The 18948-nt window shown below is 36.9% G+C and overlaps 1 long non-coding RNA gene across 2 annotated transcripts in view; it reads right to left on the bottom strand.

Annotated features, from left to right (window-relative positions):
- The window catches only part of LOC116964817, a 46371-nt gene extending 38943 nt beyond the window's left edge, over positions 1-7428 (bottom strand). For both annotated transcript variants that reach the window (XR_004408965.2, XR_006164879.1), the window contains exon 1: positions 7343-7428. This is a non-coding gene — a long non-coding RNA (uncharacterized LOC116964817). The remainder of the gene's footprint in view (positions 1-7342) is intronic.
- Between the last annotated feature and the right edge of the window lie 11520 nt (positions 7429-18948).

Here is an 18948-nt window from a genome sequence, read left to right as displayed (position 1 = left end):
AAAAAATTACATAATAGAACTGACAGTAAGCATAAAATATAACTGGCAGTATTCATACAATGCATCAAAGATATGCTTCACATTGAGACGTCCTGTAACTTATTCATTTGCCCAATTTTTTAAAAAACAGTAACATTTGTTACATTAAATAATATTGTCACATAAACTTGCTATCGTTATTTATATAAACTTGTTATCTACATAATCTCAAGAAGGATACTTCAAGATCTACAGGTGACAGTCAATTTTAGAAAGTAGGTGTAATTTTGTGTTTATAAAGCTGTAAAAAAAGCTTCTAATACAACACAGTTTTGTAGATATACTAATGCATTTAAATGGTAAATACTGCACATAAGATAACATTCTGCTTTAGATAAACTATGGTGCACATTAAATCATGTGAAACAAATTCCCAGCACAATAATTTTATTTAGCTGTAATATTAGAAGCTTTTGGCTTAATTTTCTATACATTGTAATTGAGAACCCCAAACTATGTACATTTTTTGTAAAATCTATTTTTAATGTATCTTCTCTAATAAAACAAAGAGAATCTCTCCAGTAACTGAGAATGACAATGTAAAGAGATAAAGGCATAATACTTAGTGCCAAGAAGAGTTATGGTTAGATCTCATATGGCAGATGTCATATGACACCAAGACATGCTAATGGAAGTATAAAATCAATGGGGACAAAGTCTTCACTAAGCATTATAAAAGAACTAAGGTGTCATGAAGTCCCTACATTTACATTATCACGTCAGCTATAAAGGAGCACATCAATTGTAAGCTCTCCACAGCAAATAATATTTTTATTCTGTTTCAAGGGTCTTTCTGAGAGTCACAGAACCCTTCTAAACAGTCTTTTGTTTTATAAACGAATATTTTATATGCCACTAAGCCATAGACCATTTATAATCTTTTAAAATAATTTGTTGCAAAGTAATTAAAAAGTATTTAATTTCAAAACCAAAAAAACCTGATCCACTGAAAGAAATTACTACAATAGTTCTAAAGGATCACAAAACTAATTTAAAAACTTGTTTTAGCAGGCATGTAGACACTACATGTAATTATATACTGTGTGGGTAGATTCAACTGCAAGAATGCTATCAGTATATTCAGTCATTTCAGGCACCACAAGATGGTAGCATTTCTGAACATTACTTGTACTTGCTTTCTTCCCTAGTGTTCCAATGCACAGAATTTTACAGAACAGCAGTAGTCTGATTTTTAATCACAGAATGGTTGAGGCTGTAAGGGATTTCTGGAGATCTTCTGGTCGAACCCCTCTCCTCCAGCATTGATGCCTAGAGTCAGCTGTCCAAATGGCTTTTGAGTATCTCTAAGGAGAGAGATTCCACATCTCTCTGGGCAACCCACACCAGTGCTCGGTCACCCCCACAACAAAAACTTTTTCCTGACGTTCAGAAGGAGCCTCCTGTGTTCCAGTTTGTGCCCACTGACTCTTGTCACTGGGCATCACTGGAAATAGCCTGGTTCTGCCTCCATTACAGTCTGCCTTCAGGTATTCGTACACAGTGGTGAGATAAGTCTTTTCTAGCAATAAACATAATGTTGGAGAGCTCCCAGAAGCTCAGAGAAAAGTCTGGTCACCTACTAGGCTTTACTCTTACCACAGAGACACATTACAGAACACTGTTTGTCTGTTACTGCCTCCTTTCTTCCTCACCCTTTTCCTCTCTACGTTCAATTCCTTTCCAATATTCATTCTTCAGAAAAAGTTAAAATAATGAAGAGCACAAGACAACAACTCTATCCCTGGCTGCACGAGCACAGGAAAACAATTCTATCCCTGGCTGCATGATTAGAAGTCAGCAGCTTATTCATTTACACATATTTACAGGCAGCAAATTATGTCCCAGCTCACTCCATCTGAAAGTGGTTATGCTTAATGTTTTCTGAAAGCCCTAGAAAAGAAACATCTCTTTTGTTACCAGTTCAGTTCCAAATTGTAATTTAATCTCTCGCTTTAAGGAACAAAAGATATACTAATAAATTTCTGACCATTGATGGCCGAGCTACCAGTAGTTTTTTTGCTATCAGTACTTTTTTTCAGCTACCAGTACAAGTGGAATGCAACAGTCCTAATTAACTGAGGAAGCAACAAGATGAAAAACATATAAAGAGCTAAATGCAAGAAGGAATGATTTGTACTTACACAAAAAGGAAATAACCAATCAGCAACTTTTTGAAGAGGAGGGTTTATTGGTCAGAGCGATCAAATAAAAGGACATGTCTTCTAAAGAAGGTACAAGCAGACCAAGGCTGTTCATTATTTAGCAGACCATGTAAAGCAAGTTTCAATCACAAAACCCATTGAGATTACTCTGGGTACAAAGCACAGTGGCCAAGATAATTTGACCTGCATGAAAGCTTGTTCTTTCTGCAAGACTGACATGGTTACATTGCTTCCAGAACAGTTTAGAGCACAGAGAGAGCAAATCAGCTATGTTTGCATCTATCCCTGAAAATACAACCAAAAATGCTAAAAGGTAATTTTTATTACCTCTACCAATAATAGCACTTATCATCCACCTAAATTAAGCATGCAAGCTGCCTCTGAAAGCACCTATCTCTTCCTACTAATGATATAACTTTCAAGCCTGGGTGCTTTGAGTTGCACCTACATTAAATACCCACAGAACAGTTAAGAAGCGAAGCGAAGCGAAATGAAGCGAAGCAAAGTGAAGTGAAAGTCCTCTTCAAAAGGAATTCATTTTCATATGGGTCTCCCTTCATTCTCCTCTGGTCCTGCAAAGCCAGAGTATGAGCACACACTTTCACAAGCAGCAGAGCAGCAGCACAGACGGTATCTCTGGGTGAAGAGCTCTCAATGCCTGAAAACCGAACCAAATACTGCTTTCAAAGTGAGAGAACAAGCTAGCTGGGTATTATGAAACACACTCACATGCTCACAGAAACTGGTAGACTGCCGAGGAGGCTGTGAAATATATGTTGCTGGAAGCTTTTACAAAAAAAATTAGCTCACATGTGCCCTAAGCTTCTGGTCAGGGTTTTTCCAATAGCTTCTTATGGACTTACTTGAGATCATCACACTGTGACGTAAAAAAAGCAGCCATCCAGTCATGACAGGCATTCACAGCAGATCATGTATCTTCATATGGGCACAAGGATTGGTTGCGTATGTTGTTTTCATGATTCAGATTTGTTGGTGACATAATTATTGGGAATATATTTATATTTATATTATTATTATATTTTTACAGTTGATTTTTTTTTTTTAAGTGAAGATGTATTGATTTTCATTCAAAAACAGGAGGAGTTTTATCTCAGCACTAAAAGTAATCTCTTCTGTATGCATTAATAAGGTCTAGGTGACCTGACAAAATTCAAGATTGGTAAGGTTATTGTGGTAAGAACAGTTCACAGATGGCAGAGTCAGCTATTTTTCCATACACTTTCATCTGCTTCACAGTTCAAAGCTGTTAGTCATCTCTTCCAGTGTTAATATTTCTTTTGTTTTTTGTTTCTCCTTAGGTACTTTCCATGACCATATCAGACTTCAGCATCTTGTCTGTTTTGTTGCATTGTTTCTTTCTCATTTCAGCACTCAGTTCAAACAGTATCAGTAACATCTCTTGATTTCTATATTTCAAATTTCTGTATGAGTGACTTTGCTTTTGTTTTGGAGGAAGACATGCATTCAATTTTGAAAATTATATTACCTAAGAAACTTACTTTCATAAAAGAACTCCACCAGGGCCTGTACAACAACTTTAAACAAATTACAACAGCAGAAACTCATGAGGTGTTTAAACCAGAGTCAAACAACCATTATAAAAACTGATTTTAAAAAGTGTAATAAGAATTTTTAGCACAGAAAAACTTTTAAGTATATAATGCATTAACCTGTGTCACAGAAGTGAAACAACAGTGACCTATAGAATAAGACGACCCTTAAAGAAATTAAGGGACTGAGTATTTCATATGCAGACCTAAATGTTTCTGGCAATCGGCAAAAAGTCCTATAAAAGACAAAAAACATCCTTAACGCGCTAATGATTTCAACAGTTATAGAGGGGCCACTCATTTCTTTACTCTAAAACTGGAATCCTTTCAGCTGAAAGGATACCGGGACTTTTATTTGCTGGTAATGCTGCCTTTTTTTTTAAGATCTGAAGAAAGTAAGTGATACTTGCATCTTTTTGCCATGCTAAAAGCAGAAAGAAATCACCTCTGGAAAGGAGTTCAGAAGACAATGTATTTATATGTATGTGCTACAGCAGTATTTACACAGAAGTGTACATACATGCTACAAGTGATTAAGTTTGTATACCTTGATGCTGCCTTGTGTTAAGCTTATATATCAGTAAAAAGTACAGAAAGAGGTATTTATGGTTTGTACATAAGCAAACTATTTGGCAAAGACATGCCTCTTGTCATTTTTGTCAAGAAACTTTTGAGATTTATACTTGAGATTTAGTGTTTGTTATTGTCACTGATGATTTTTTCCAATATAACAGCCGAGTGCTGATCAGATTCTGCAGTCTGTTCCACACAGCAGCTGAACATTTCTTACCATCAAGGCTCCTGCCCATGTCAGGGTCATGCACGTAACAGTCCTGCAGCCCCCAGAAAATGCTTCTGTCTGGGCTGATGTGCAGCACCACAAATTCATCATTACACTGTTCCTGTACATGATTTAACTTGCGCAAGAATCATCCCTAGATATGAACAAATCTGGTTTTTTGAGTTGAAAAGCAAGTTAAGTATTCAAAATCTTCCCTGGGAGACCAGCTCAAGGAGAAAATGCATAAAGGAGGGAAGGCATTGAAGAGAAAAACCAACCCTCCTACAGCCTCTTTTGGAAGAAATAAAAATAGATGTTTCTTACTCTATAGCCACAAATCTTTGGAGCCTTGACAGCTAAGCAGCACAGTAACTGGGAAACCCTGTACGTCCAGAAACCTGGCAGGTTTTTACCCTTTGCAGGTATTAGCCAGTACAGGAGCTCCAAGCCTCAGGCAGGCAGCTAAACAAACTGTCAGAAAGCAGACTAATGTTATTAAAAGTTCAGGGCCTACTGAAGTGTTGCATGGCATTCTAATTCACATGCTACATGCTGATTTTAAAATAACCCAGAGGTTTTACGTGGTATTGCTAATTTTATCTGGCATTGCTAGTGTTCCCTTAGACTTAAAAACACTTGTCTGTTTTCTCTGATAGGACTAGATTAATTATGTAATTTTTACACATGTCAAACAAATTTGACATAGTGCAACATTTTCCACAAATAGGGGTTTTAATTAAAAGAACACTGACAGAAATTAAATGAGAGAATTTGGTAACTGTTGGCATATTATACAAAATACCCTGCTTTAAATCAACAGCAACACAAATACAGATAATTTTACAAGCTTAAAAGAAAACATAAATATCACTAGCAGAAAAATTTATATTGAGAAGAAAAAACTAAAAGGCTCTTTTCATCCTGTTCAAAAACATGTATAACTGCTGCTTTGAAATACACAAATAAGGCACGTTTTACCACAGTCACTGCTGCTGAAAATACGCTAATATCCTTCACAAATAGCAGAGAGGAAGAGGGGTGAGCATATTTCAGTCCAAGTATTCTGAGCTGTTGAGTCCTCATGCAATAAAGCAACATGAAGATCAGTTTGCTACCTAAACATACTGAAATTGGACAAATGAGAGAAATAAAAGATCTAAGATGAGTGATCATCTTTCCTTAATTGCAGGAAAAATAGTCTAACCTAAATGGACATAAAGAAACATCTTTCAAAATAATATTGCTTTATTTTACTATGACTTCTATTCAAGAGTCATATTTACACCATCTTCAGAGGCCCTACAGATAAACCAAAATTCTGAGAGGCCCCAAGTCAAGAAGAAGGGAAGGTGCTTACAAAAAAGACTAAATGTAAGTTTTAAACTGTTCCAAGTTTCTTGGGATCTGGACTTAAATATCCCTAAAAAATTAAAAAACATTACAATATTTTAAAAATCACAGTGTGTTTACTATTTGATAATGCTTGCTTTAGTGTCTATTTTAACATGCAAGTATTTGCTTGAATTTTATCAAATTCAATATAAGTCACCAAAGATTTCTTTCTAAAGCCGTGAAGAAATTTATCTAAATTAAACAATGTTGGCATGCTGTACTGTAAATAACTACATATACAGTAGTCTTTCAACTAGATCACCCTGGAATTTGGAGCAATGAGTAAAGAAAAGTGTCTATAAAGTAATTCATAGCCTTTTTCATAACAGAAATCTGATAACATCATAGCTCCCATTACTTTTTACTACACAGGTATATTGACATATGCACTTATCCTTCACATATGAATTACAAAATTTCCCTGAAACAGTGACTTCCTGAAAGCAACACTGGTGCCAAGTTAAGAAATTCTTCCAAAATAACTAAATAAATTTCAATTTTTGTCTTGATCATTATCATAACAACAATTGCTGCATGAAGTTATGGGCCCATTCAATAGCAGATACTCATACTGTCTTCTGTATTGCCTGCATCTTAAAACTCATTCATTCCTATGTATGGTGGCAGTTGTAGCTCTTGAAGTAATAGCACTGATGAAATCTAGATTATGATCTAACATATTCTTCAGTGTAGGCTGCCTCTTCCTCTAAAACACATAATATGCTACAATCCACAACTGAACTTTAAATAATAAATGGAATCACAAAAATTAGAAGTACAAAACTCTCCACATTTAAAAAAAACCCTGTTATTTACTTGTACAAAGTAGGTGATATAAATTTTCACCTATTCTCACTCTGTACGTATGTTTACTTTTTACATACCTTTTTTCTTTCTGTTAATGGACATTTACATTGCCACATAAGTACTAATAATACATCTGCATTTTATGTAAACTACAATATAGAGAATCCTTACCAAAAATTCTCTGTACTTGTACTTCAGGGCATAAAGAAAAAGAAAGCTAAAGGATCGATCTACTTACTTCAATAAGAAAATCAGAAAAATAAGAAAATAATAATGAGGAAAAATGTCAGTATCAACAGATTAGGAGTCTCAGCCACCTTCCCCCCAAAATTAGAAGACTATAGTATTGAGAAGGACACGGTAAAGATGAACAGTTAGATAATCTTAACACAACTACCATTTCCATTGTAAAAAAACCTAAATATTCTATAGTATGTCTTGAGCCCTGTGAAATGGGATATTAACCAAATTTGGTATTATGCCTGCACGAGACAAGATACATTGTTTGTATTGCTCTACCTCTATTTCCTGTTCAAAACAAAGCCCCCCCCTTTCTTTCCTTAAATAACTGTGTATTAGTAAAAGATCACCTCACAACCAGCACAAACCCGCTCTGCGTTTTGGCCCGGGTCCAGGAGGCGACAGAGACTGCGCAGGAATTCAGGATGAAAAGTTCGGCAGTGAGGTAGAGGAGATACTTCCTCCCACGACCACCGCCCAGCTCTTCACGACCCCTGCCCAGGACCAAAGGAACTCACTGCGCAGCCACAAGGAGGAGGAGACCTAATTATAATAAGACGGGAGGGCAGGCGGGGATGGGTTATGAATATGTATAGGAGTCTCATGAATATGCAACACTTTGTAACATATAAGCAAGGCGGGAGCGGCGGGGACACACAGGCTTGTTGTGGCGGAGCGATCCCCCATGTGCCCGGCGCCGAATAAACATACCTGCTTTACAACCCTTAGTTGTGAAGTCTTTCATCCGTAAATCACCTGGACCATTTCTTATTTTTTTTTTTTTTCCCAGAAAGAAGAGCAACAACAATATGGCAAAGGTATTAAGGACTCTCAGACAGATATATTTATGCAGCCTTACAGTAGGGTTTGTGCGACAGCTGAAAGGGATAATGGGATGTGTGATATTCTGCTTATGAATATTACAGACAGTAAACAGCCATTTGGAGTCTGCCTGTTGAGAAGACGAATGGAAAAAGGCATTGTGTAGCAATAGGTCTTTCTGTTAATTATTTTCTGTCAGTCCTGTCAAAGAGCTTTTCTACATATATAGCATTATTTAGCAATTTCAACTGACAAAGATTTTTAAGAATTGCTATGTTTTGTGTTGAAAAACAGTTTAAAAGTAACAGATCTCTTGCCTGTGGAACACTTAACAGAGAAGTGTGTTAAATGGTTGTTCTTCTAAATAGGTTATATTTAGGAATACCTCTCATATAATATTTCTGATCTGTTTTTGAAACTTCAAGGAGATAATTCTTGACTTTTTATTAAAGATCAACTATGGCAGTCTTCCTCAAAATATTTCACTTACTAGTAATTTCTGAACATGGCATTTGCAAAGCATGTAAATTAAGTAATTTTGTTATTAGATAAATGCAAATAAATACGGAGCAATCAAATCATGAGTACACTTAACACTCATTCCGAAAAGGATTTTTAGCAGCTTCCAGATGGAACCTTTATCACTTTCCAAGGTAAGAGCTCCAAATGAATAGTAAGGCTCTAAAATCCTTCAGAAAAACTGATGAAGACTGTATTTCTGAAATATATAGGCATAGCAAATACTTCTGAACTTCTAACTTCAGAAAAACAAATAATCAGTACTGACAGTCAGAGTAACTATCAGGTCTCATGACATCTGAGTATGGCATATTGCTTCCCTCCTTACCACCACTGCACTTCCTTGACCTCTGACAATGCGAAGAGCATATACCCAACCTTTGGAAGGCAATGCAGTGCTGAGGGACAGGAGACAGGATAAGGAGTGCAGCATGTCCTTGGCCTCTCTATACTTCCTACAGCCCCTTCCCCCCAAGTCCATCTTCATCTTTTCTTGCCCCCATTGTCAGAAGAAGACTAAGGTAAAAAAACCTCAACCCTTGCTGTTTACTGGGGTGACAGATCTTCACTAAGCTACTTAAAGAAGAGAGTGCATGAGAGAAGTGACTTATTGCTATACCTTAGCCTGTGCTGTCTAGGCAGACTGCTGTAGTCACTGCCATCACAAATGTGAAATTCTGCTGCAGTCTGTGTTTTTAATTCCTCCAGCTAGGCAATTCTCTGTTTTGCTTATTCCACAAGCTAATCAGGCACAAACCTTCCTGCCTTGACATTCTGTAGTAGTTGCAAAAGCAACTCTTAAATTAATTTCTCCAAGCTGTTATTTTTCAGCTATCATAGTTTACAGGCAGATGAAAACATAGGAAGACATACTAACCACAGATTACCCCAGTCAGACCATGTTGGTCATCTTTGCACATCTTTGCATGGTCAGCTGACCTGAAAGCTTCCAGAATTCCTTTTGCTTTCAGTCGTAAATGGAGCTGACTACCTCATGTTAAAGCAATCTTCAGTGCTGTCGACACAGTGGCACCTGAGTGGACACTGTGTTAGCTGAGAAAATACAAAATGGGATTACCTTAGCATGTATTAGTATTTCACTGACCAGCAACACTCATGCTGTAAGGGGATTGTTAGCACTGTTGAGACAGGACTGTGAAGCTGCAATTAGCCCATAGGCCACTTATTAAGTGGTTAATGGACTAGTGTACAATACAGGTTACTAATGTTCATTACAGTAAATCCTTAAAAAAAAAAAAAATTGGCCACTGCACACAGACATATCCTTGAAAATTACTTTTTCAACACCCTGGCATGAAAGTTACGTTTTGCAACAAGATCATTCATATAGAAATAAAAAGTTATTAAACTGCATCCAGCTGAAGTTTCTGGCAAGAAAATCCCTTTCAGAAACAAAAGCACTGTTATTTGCTCACATAATGCTGATTTTATAAGTGTCTATACTTGCCTTGTTACCACTTTCTTTTTACTTTTATTACAAGGTTAGCATTTGAAGACACCTACCTATTTACCTCCTCATTTTTAAGATAACCACTTAATAACACAGACACACCCCAGACAGTTAGAAACTAAGAAAATGGTTAATCTGTCTGAAATGTTCATGGTTTACAACTTAGAAACACCATAAAATGACACATACAAAAAATATTTTCCATGCATGTAGTACTGACTGTATCAAATAAATGCAAAGTTAATGACATTAAAATATCTGATTATGTCACCTTACTTGTTCTCCATTAATATTATGATATTTATCAATCAAAGTGGTTGAATATGGCAGATCTCATCGACATTGCATAAAAGTTATTTGAATGATTTTTTTTTTTTTCAGAAACACTTTTCAGAAAACTGCCAAAGACATGGGGCTCCAGCTAGAGTCAGAGGGCATTACAGCATCTCAGAAACGGTGAGAATCAAGTTCCAGGGAGCACCACCATGGGCAAATACCACTAACTGGCCTCAATGGCCTTGACCAACAGTCACATAGGATCTCCATCTCTCCAAAGGCCCCAAGAGCTTTATTAAGCTTAGGCCTGAGCAGCCACTCCTACCTGAACTATGTTGTCCTGTCCTGTCAATGGACCTTGCTGTATTCTTGTCTCTACGCCTACCTCTGGCCTCATCTCCTGTCTGGAATCATTGGATGGACCCTGGACCTGATTCATCCCTGTGCCTTGTCTGGTACTGCTGACAGCCCCGATGTTGAAGCACCCCAGACCCTGGTGTGTTCAGGTGCAGCAGGACTGCCCTTGGGTCGGGGGGGTACCACTGCCTGGGTTGTGGGCATCCTCAGTACCTGTTTTGTCCCCCAGATTGTTGATTAGACCTGCTGTTGCTGCTTAGTGACACCAACTATGTGAACTGGAGTCACAGTAATATGAGGTGGGAGTTTTCAGTCATGGAGTAAGTTGCCTTGGGAAGGGGGAAAGGAGAATATGAGGAAAAAAGGGGAACACAAAGAGCATGTCAAACATCACATCAAGCAAGCCTGAAATTCATGTATGCCAGAAACTATTAGCTGTAAAAAAACAGACCAATTCGATGCAGGAGACTTAGTATAAGACCAATTTGCTTTACAATTGCATTTACTAGGATCTAGGTAGAAGATGCTTGAGGAATGAGTCTCTTGCACCACAAAATGACTGTAGTTTCAGGATTCAGAAGAAATGGCCCAAACATGTGCAGAGAAGCACAAGTACGTGTAACTCTTAAGTTATTATTTCTCCCTCTACCATTGTAAATTGGTTCTTGAGCTTTCAAGAGAGTTCCTTCCCCCCTGCATTTCCATACAAGAGCAAAGAAGCATGTGAGGAGAAAACTAAGAAAATAAGCAAATATTTTTGCTACTAAAGAAATCAGTATTTTAGCATATAACTCAGTTATACCAGATGACAAATTATTTCTGAAAGTGGTGTTTCACAGAGAAGACACAATTTTTTAAAACAGGGGAACAGATTCAGAAATGGAAGTACAAGTACAGGAAGTACTGCTAAAAGGAGGCCACAGAAACAAACTGTTTTATCAGTTAACATTGATAATACTATTGTCAGAATCATCAGGTAAAATTTCTAATGCAATCAAAGTACAAAATAATGAAAGCACAAATAAGCGACAGATGTTCTCTGGCACACTGTTCAACTCTGTGATGGAAACATGAAAGCTCAGAAAACAGAGGCAAGTTGAAAACTATCTGAGGGATGCCTGAAGGCACAGAAGGCAAACACTCTGCTATAATCCTTTGAAGGATGATTCCAGCAGCCCTTTCACCTAGAAATGAAACAGGATAATAAAAAGACTGAATACTTCCAACTGGTAGCTATTAAAAACACCCCGATTAGAATTTTTTTTTTTTTTTTTTTTTAATTTTCTTTTAAATTAACTCTGGTCTCCCTAGCACATAAACACAAATCAGGAGCAAACAGCATGGAATTGCTAGGCATCTAGCTCAGAGATGATTTCTTAGAGCCATTTTGTCGGATTTACTCATTCTTGCAGTTTTGCTCAAGACCTTCATGCCTCAGATGTGCTCTACACTGTTTTGACACAGGCCAACACGCCAGAAAAATTCCCTGATGATCACTGGAAGACTTTCTGCCAGACTCCTATGTCATCTTATTCCAAGACAAGATAACATAGAAGTATCTTTTTGTCATTTGACATTTCTTAAAAAACAAATCAGGATACTATGATCTGCATTAGTAGTCTAGAACAACAATTATAAGAAATACCAAAATTAAGGTGTGGAATGCCTGTATGTTAGGTACTTTCAAATCACCCATAACTTAAACTAGCTGTCAATAAAATCCCTATTTAAAAGATGTGAAAATGATGGCACTTCATACTGAGAAGTTGTTTCCTTCCTTCTCCATTCAGTTCATGTTGTCTGGATTTTCCCCATGCTTTAAAGACTTATTCTTCTTGCCTATGTTACATCTGAGACTGCACTAGAAGATATCCTTTCTGAAGAATCTATATTCAGATTCAGATCTTCATCTGACTCTTGTTTAAGAGATGCTTTTGATCTTTCTTTACAAGCAATTAGCCATCATCAAGAGTCAAGTAAGGTAAGCGTCCCCTTGACAGGTCAGTGCAGTGTCTTATACTTGATCGGTAAGACAGGAACTGTGTAAGAAATAAAATCAAAAACACAGGTTTGAGTCTACCAGAGTAAAATGTGAAAATGTTAAAGTCTTCCATATCATTATTATATTTCACCTCAAATGTATAAACCGGCAACTAAATATATATATATATATTAAAAAAAAAAAAAAAAAAAAGTGGGTTTTATATTTGCAGATTGCTATCTGTTCTTAATTCAGATCACTTCTGGATGATAATGAGATTGAATCCTGACTCTACCTTTGCAGGATCAAAAAACCTCATTGTTGTGTGTTATTACATGAGCAGTCAACATTGTTCAAGGAGTGAAAAATCTGAATATTTCAATTTGATTCTCTGGGAGGTTATGGCTAAATTTTACCAGAGTACTAATACACTGGCATAATATATAGGCAAATGGCTCCTAGTACGAACACAGTTTCATGAATTCAGGCAAACTACAGATTTACCCACAGAGCTTATTAAAGGCAAATCAACAGACAACAATAAACTCTTTTTTTTAAAAACAATCTATTACATTCATAGTAAAGTTCTCTGTTAATAAAATTACATCAGAGATTATATTTCTTTACATCCTTGAAAGGTTGACACAAGTCTGTAGTGTTGACATGCTGCAAAGAACAACTTGAGACAAGATGCTTCATGTAATCTAAGTATTTTAAATGAGTATCTTCACAGAACTACAGAATAAGGAAGCATTCCAAAATATTATAAAAATTATTTTTCATTCCTTATGGATTTGAGTCCTATTTTTTTTTTCTGATAAATGATCAAAAACTTCCATAACATCCTGTTCTGCCACCACAACAACTTTAGTCTTTACCTCCTTATGTCCCTCCAGTATCTCTAGTATGACTACACCACTCAACCCCCAAATCCCCATGTGACATTAATCAAGAGTTAGTTTTGTCTGGCTGTTTCAGCACTACGACTTGCTAACTGGCCACTCAGCCATCCATTCCTGGTTTGCCTATTACTTGTCTAGTTTAAGATTTAAGATTCTAGTCTTTGCTAGACATAAGTTTCACAGATAAAATGTAGTGATTAATAGACACCATTTTTGGCATATAATTATTTTACTTTGTTAGGGATGCAGTTGAATAGTAAGATGTGAAGAGCTGGAAAGTGCCTTCTAGAATATGTTTATTTTTATAGAGATTTTTTAGATTATATGTTTCCATTTTTTAAAATATAGAAAAGGGTTCAGCAGATATTAAGGAAGAATTCAGTAAGTGGGGGGACAAGCTACAAAATAATCTTCAGACTGTGAAGCTGTTTACTTCCTTTTACATATTTCAGTGTTCTTTGACAATCTGAAAAGTTAGCCACTTTTAAGTCATAGACACTCTTATGGGAATTTCTAATTCACCTTTTCTGCTGTAAAATTCAAAAATTTTATTCCAGAAGAAAAGTCACCACTTCAGAATTACTTTAATAAAAAATGGAAATAAATAGCTGGAACTTCAAAATTTATGCTATTATTTTGCCTGAGAAGAAAACAAAAAAAAACTTCATACATATAACATACATCATTTAAAACAATTATTATTTTTTTCCCTCAAAACTGGAAGTATTTCATTTTGTTGACTCTTATGCTACTAAAATAGCACAAGCTAATGCCCTTGGGCGTATTAGCCAGGTTCAGAGTTAATGCAAATTTATATGCAGCACTATATTGCATTATCTGGATATTAAAAGGCATAATGTGTCAAAATTATACTATCAAAACTACTTGTTTTTTATACTACAGAAGCATTTCAGTAATTTGTGCATATTTTCATTCTACACTGAGATGTTACAGGGAAGTATTTTACTTTTATCTAATCACATTAAAAAAAAAAAAAATTCTTCCATCTGAGTTCCACCAGAAGAAAATTAAATTCCTTTATATTTCATTACTGGGTCATACCATACTCTTGGGCATCAAAATGGTTTCTGTTCAAGGGAAATTGAGCAGAATAATTACAGCATACTAAATAATTCAGGGCTCAGTGGTTTGTCTGTGGTATGAGTTTATGAGTTCTACGTAATATCAAGAGTAAAACAAATTGCAGCTCATGACACATAACAAGAAGCTGATCAATTGGTAATTTTTTTGCTATACTTCTGGGCTTTTACTTACTTAAAAATAAGTATCACTACATTTAAGAGTTTTAAGAGGTTTTTTTTAGTTAACCTTTGGAATACCCTTAATTAAGGTTTCTTCACAATATGAATTTATCTCTTGCAAATATGTGTTACGTTAGTAATTTTAATCTCGTAATAACACACAATTTTCCTATGCAGAAAATTTTATCTTCACTGCTGGTATTAGTTAACATTAAATAAAATTATTAATTTCTTTTTGAGCCTTTGAAATCCTATGCTATTTACTTTTAAAAATATTATGAAATGTGCATACATCTCCATTAGGTAAAAAAACTGAAAGTGTAGAGAGCAAAAATACTGAAAGTGGATTTAGGTCTCCTAACTTGAGGGGCTAGACTGGCTACCTAAACTGAGGCATGTAAGTGCCACTTGGGATGCATGAGACTGGAAACTCCGAAGCTCAGCACCTTCTACACGGGCACCTAAAGGTCAGGCATTTATTGCCAAGGCATCTACAATAGCACTAGATCCCTAATCATGGCCAACTGATTCAAGACCAAGGTACAGATAATGTGTATAAGCCACATTCTTACCCTGCTGTTACAGTTAATTTGAGACCTTGACAGGAGAGTCAAGTAAGCAATTCAACTCACCCCAAATTAGACATCAGCATTTGGTCAGATGAACGACTCTGAATTCCCTTAGTCATACGAAGTTTTCTTTGGTGCAAGCTCCCATTACAACCAACATAGACAGCCATCTACCTCACAAATACTCATGAGCTAAATCTGACTTAGAAAAATTAGTCAAATGTGTCTGACAATTTTTAAGGGTTCAATTTTTCACCATTCCATTTAGCATAACATACAAAGCACTGCTCCTCATGTCTTAAACTATAGTCATTTGAGTAACCAGCCAAAAAACTAGACTTCTGTCTTCCTGTAGATGTACACCTATATGGGATTCAACATATACAGATACGTCCATTGCACCTTACAGGTAAGGAACACTACTGAATCAATAAAAAATTATGAGCCTACTGCCACTGACGTAGTACACTTCACACTTGCAAGTGGCCACGGTTAATAATTGATAAAAAGTACACTCTGTACCTGCAGGTGGTTATAGACAATAGTTAGCATACATCAAATTGACAACCTGGCAAAGTGACTATTCAATTAAGCAACATGGCAATGAAACTAACTTTTGAAGCGTCCTGAAGTGAACTCTTTGTTAGAATACTAAAAAACACATCCCCAGGTCAGAACGACCCCTGACCATGTTAAAGACCCTTCCCCTGAGCATGTGTAGTGACAAAAGCCTTACATAATCTCTATTATAAATGTATTATAATCACTGACCAATCAGTATCTAATTGGCACGTTTGGAAAAGTACTAACCTGTGACTTTTGTGTATAAAAGCAGCACCTGAACCTGCTGTTAGGTGTGTTTGATTTGTGGAAGATCCACCGAGCACCCAGACCTGAATAAAACACAGTATCTCTCCTGAACATGTTAAGACTGGTTTATTGCATGCCGGGCACAAATCTGCTTTTCGGGTAACACCACTATCACCTTTAAAGAGCCATGAAATCTACCTGCAATCTAGTTTTGCACTATTGAATTTGCTTGAATTTGTTTCCAATGGATTCAGACAGCATGCATATAACAACACTGTGTCTGTATATTCTTAATCTAATCAGGCCTCAGTCTTAGTGGTAAAACAGAAAACAGTAGTAGAGCCAGCTGAGAACACAACTCAACTCTTCAAGTGTCTGTCCTCCTCCATTCCTTTGGGGCAAAGCCAAATGAGTTAGCCTAGATTAAAAACTTTATCATAAAAATTAGTCAAAACCATACAGTTTCGAGCTAAACTGATTGTCTCTGCAGCTGGAGATGACAAACAAAGACCACTCATAATTTAACACAGTTTGACAATACGATGACCTAAGGGAGAGATGTCCCAGTAGTAAGGAGCATTCTTAGTACTGAGAAGCAGTGTCAGAAGCTGTTGCCTGACACTTCTCAACATGTTTGTTGCTGACTCTGCCCACCTTTTTCCCCGATCCTCTCATTCAAGTCTCAGTGTGTACAGGACCACAGGAAAGACAGTTCATATGACTTCAAGGTTTTAAGGCAAGAGCCAAAAAGTTTTTTCAAATTACATGAAGAAATGAGCATGAATCTGAGCTCTGGCTTGAGTCAAATGGCCAGAAATTAAATTTCCATTAGTCCTTGTGTTCCTCAGATTCAAGGGCAGAAAAAAACCATAATAAACTGAACTTTTCCTGTCAGGATTAGTGGGGGATTTGTACTAAATCAACTTTCAAAAGCTCTGGTTGAATCAAGCTTTTTCTCTCAGCAATGAAGCACCAATTCTGTGACTGCATGATGTGGAACATATGCCAAAACGCCTGAGGAATAAATGATCTACTGTTTCCATTATTACCCTTCTGTAGCCTTTTTTTTCAAACACTGCGAAAGGCCATGTGCACTGTGATTTAGAGTGATTTACAAATTTTTGAGTTTGTAAAACAGTAATCTGCATCATATTTACTGTGGAGGGAAAAGTCTTCTTGTAATAACGTGGTAATTTGAGGAATCTATTTCCAGCTTTTCAATTACATCTCTGGAGTTCTTTATTAGTTCCTTGTTTTCGTACTCACTATTGGGTAACAGGAGAGCAACAGTGCATGTGATATGCTGCAACCTTGTTGTCATCCTCCTCTGGTGAGAGGGCAGGTTCCGCCTTTAATGAGTCATCTGTGCTGTGGTTTAATCAGCATGCAGACCTCCTGGGTTTGCCAGAATCAATACATTCCTCAGTCTCATCACCTGGAAGCTGCATTCTTCATCATCAGTACAGATCATCCTTCCAGCTCTGTTGCAGCTGTTGCTTCCTCGCCCATAAACATTTCCATACACACTTCACTGATACCCATTTTCTTGCTTTTATCACAAGGCTCTAAAAGAGGCTAAGGAGACCCTTAGGCATAAAGAGGAGGACTTGGGCCAAAGACTGAAAGAAGCTGACCAGAGTTTCTTGCTGAGGCGACCTGGGTCATTTAAGAAAACCACCAAAGTTAGGCAAAGCAACCTTTGCAGGAAAAATGCCATGGTTCAAAATAATGGTTACATTTTTTAAGGAGGACCCTGGACAAATTTAGACCATTTGCTTAATGTATGAAATGTTTAAACCATAACCCTCACATGCATTTCCAATATTTGAACATTTTAAATTGCTATATGCAAACTGCCTCTGCCCTAGAAAGAAAAGCTATATAGTACAGAATGGATTACAGGCTTAAAGAGTGACTGATATTCAGAGCAGGAGAGAAAAGAAGACTAAAAAAGGAAGAAAAAAAGAGAAGCTGTAGAGTGGTAGCAAAAGAGAATGGCTGGAGGTTTAGCGGAACAGAAGATACGGCCAATATGCTAGATGCAGGCTGGATAAATGGGATATCGGGTAAGAGTTTTAGTGATGCAAAAGTCTATCAGGACTGTTACAGAGTGTGGAAGCCCAAGCAGTGGCCAGAAGACACGCAAAGCATAAGTTGTGAGACATTGTCTGGATGTGGTAAGGGAAGATTCTAGAAAGAACTAAGTGATGAGTTGCTTTTACAGTTCAGGCTTTGCTGATCTCTTCAGGGCTTCTGCAAACACCTGTGCTAGACAATCTCAAGAAGGATAGCATATCCTTTCAGATATGGGATTCCCTCCACACTACACATAAAATTCAAGGTGAGTCTGGAAGAAGTATCCTCTGGTATACAGATTTCTTTGTCCAGAAAAGAAAGACATCCCTCACTGACTCCAAAGTACACAAATGACATAGCAGGCTGGCTTGGTACCTGAAGAAGACCATGGAAACAAGGGCTGCACTGTCAGCTTTCAGAGCTCACAATTAAGATGTACCATTTTGGGGAGGAAAACGATTTGAATATCAAGCGACAATTGGATGGATGAGAATTACATTCGGGCAGATACTGATGTAACACTCTGAAGCACTAGCCCGATACATGAAGCAAACAGCAGGACTGGGTATGGAACATGAGGTTAATCTGGTATGGTATTGGCAACAGGCAGATAGAGGAGTTCATACTGTAAACTACCAGTACTTTCAGTCTTATGACCTTAGAAAATTCAAAATTATTCAAAGGCACATTCATATCCTGTAAAAAAAAAAAAAAAAAACAAAACACAAACCTTTACTATAGGCTACAGATTTAAATAAAGTACCTTCAGACTGTCACTGCACTAGAATAATGAATCCAAATTGCTTGTGGCCAACACAAGGGCAGAAAACATGTCACTCATCAGACAACCTCAGCTTCTCATGGTCCACATGACTCATGGAATAAAGACTCCACAACCTTTAAGGTTGTAA

Source organism: Tyto alba, unplaced genomic scaffold (genome assembly GCF_018691265.1).
Source record: "Tyto alba isolate M040663 unplaced genomic scaffold, T.alba_DEE_v4.0 Super-Scaffold_13, whole genome shotgun sequence".
In the NCBI taxonomy this organism is placed as follows: Eukaryota; Metazoa; Chordata; class Aves; order Strigiformes; family Tytonidae; genus Tyto; species Tyto alba.
This window is presented reverse-complemented; position numbering and strand designations above follow the sequence as displayed.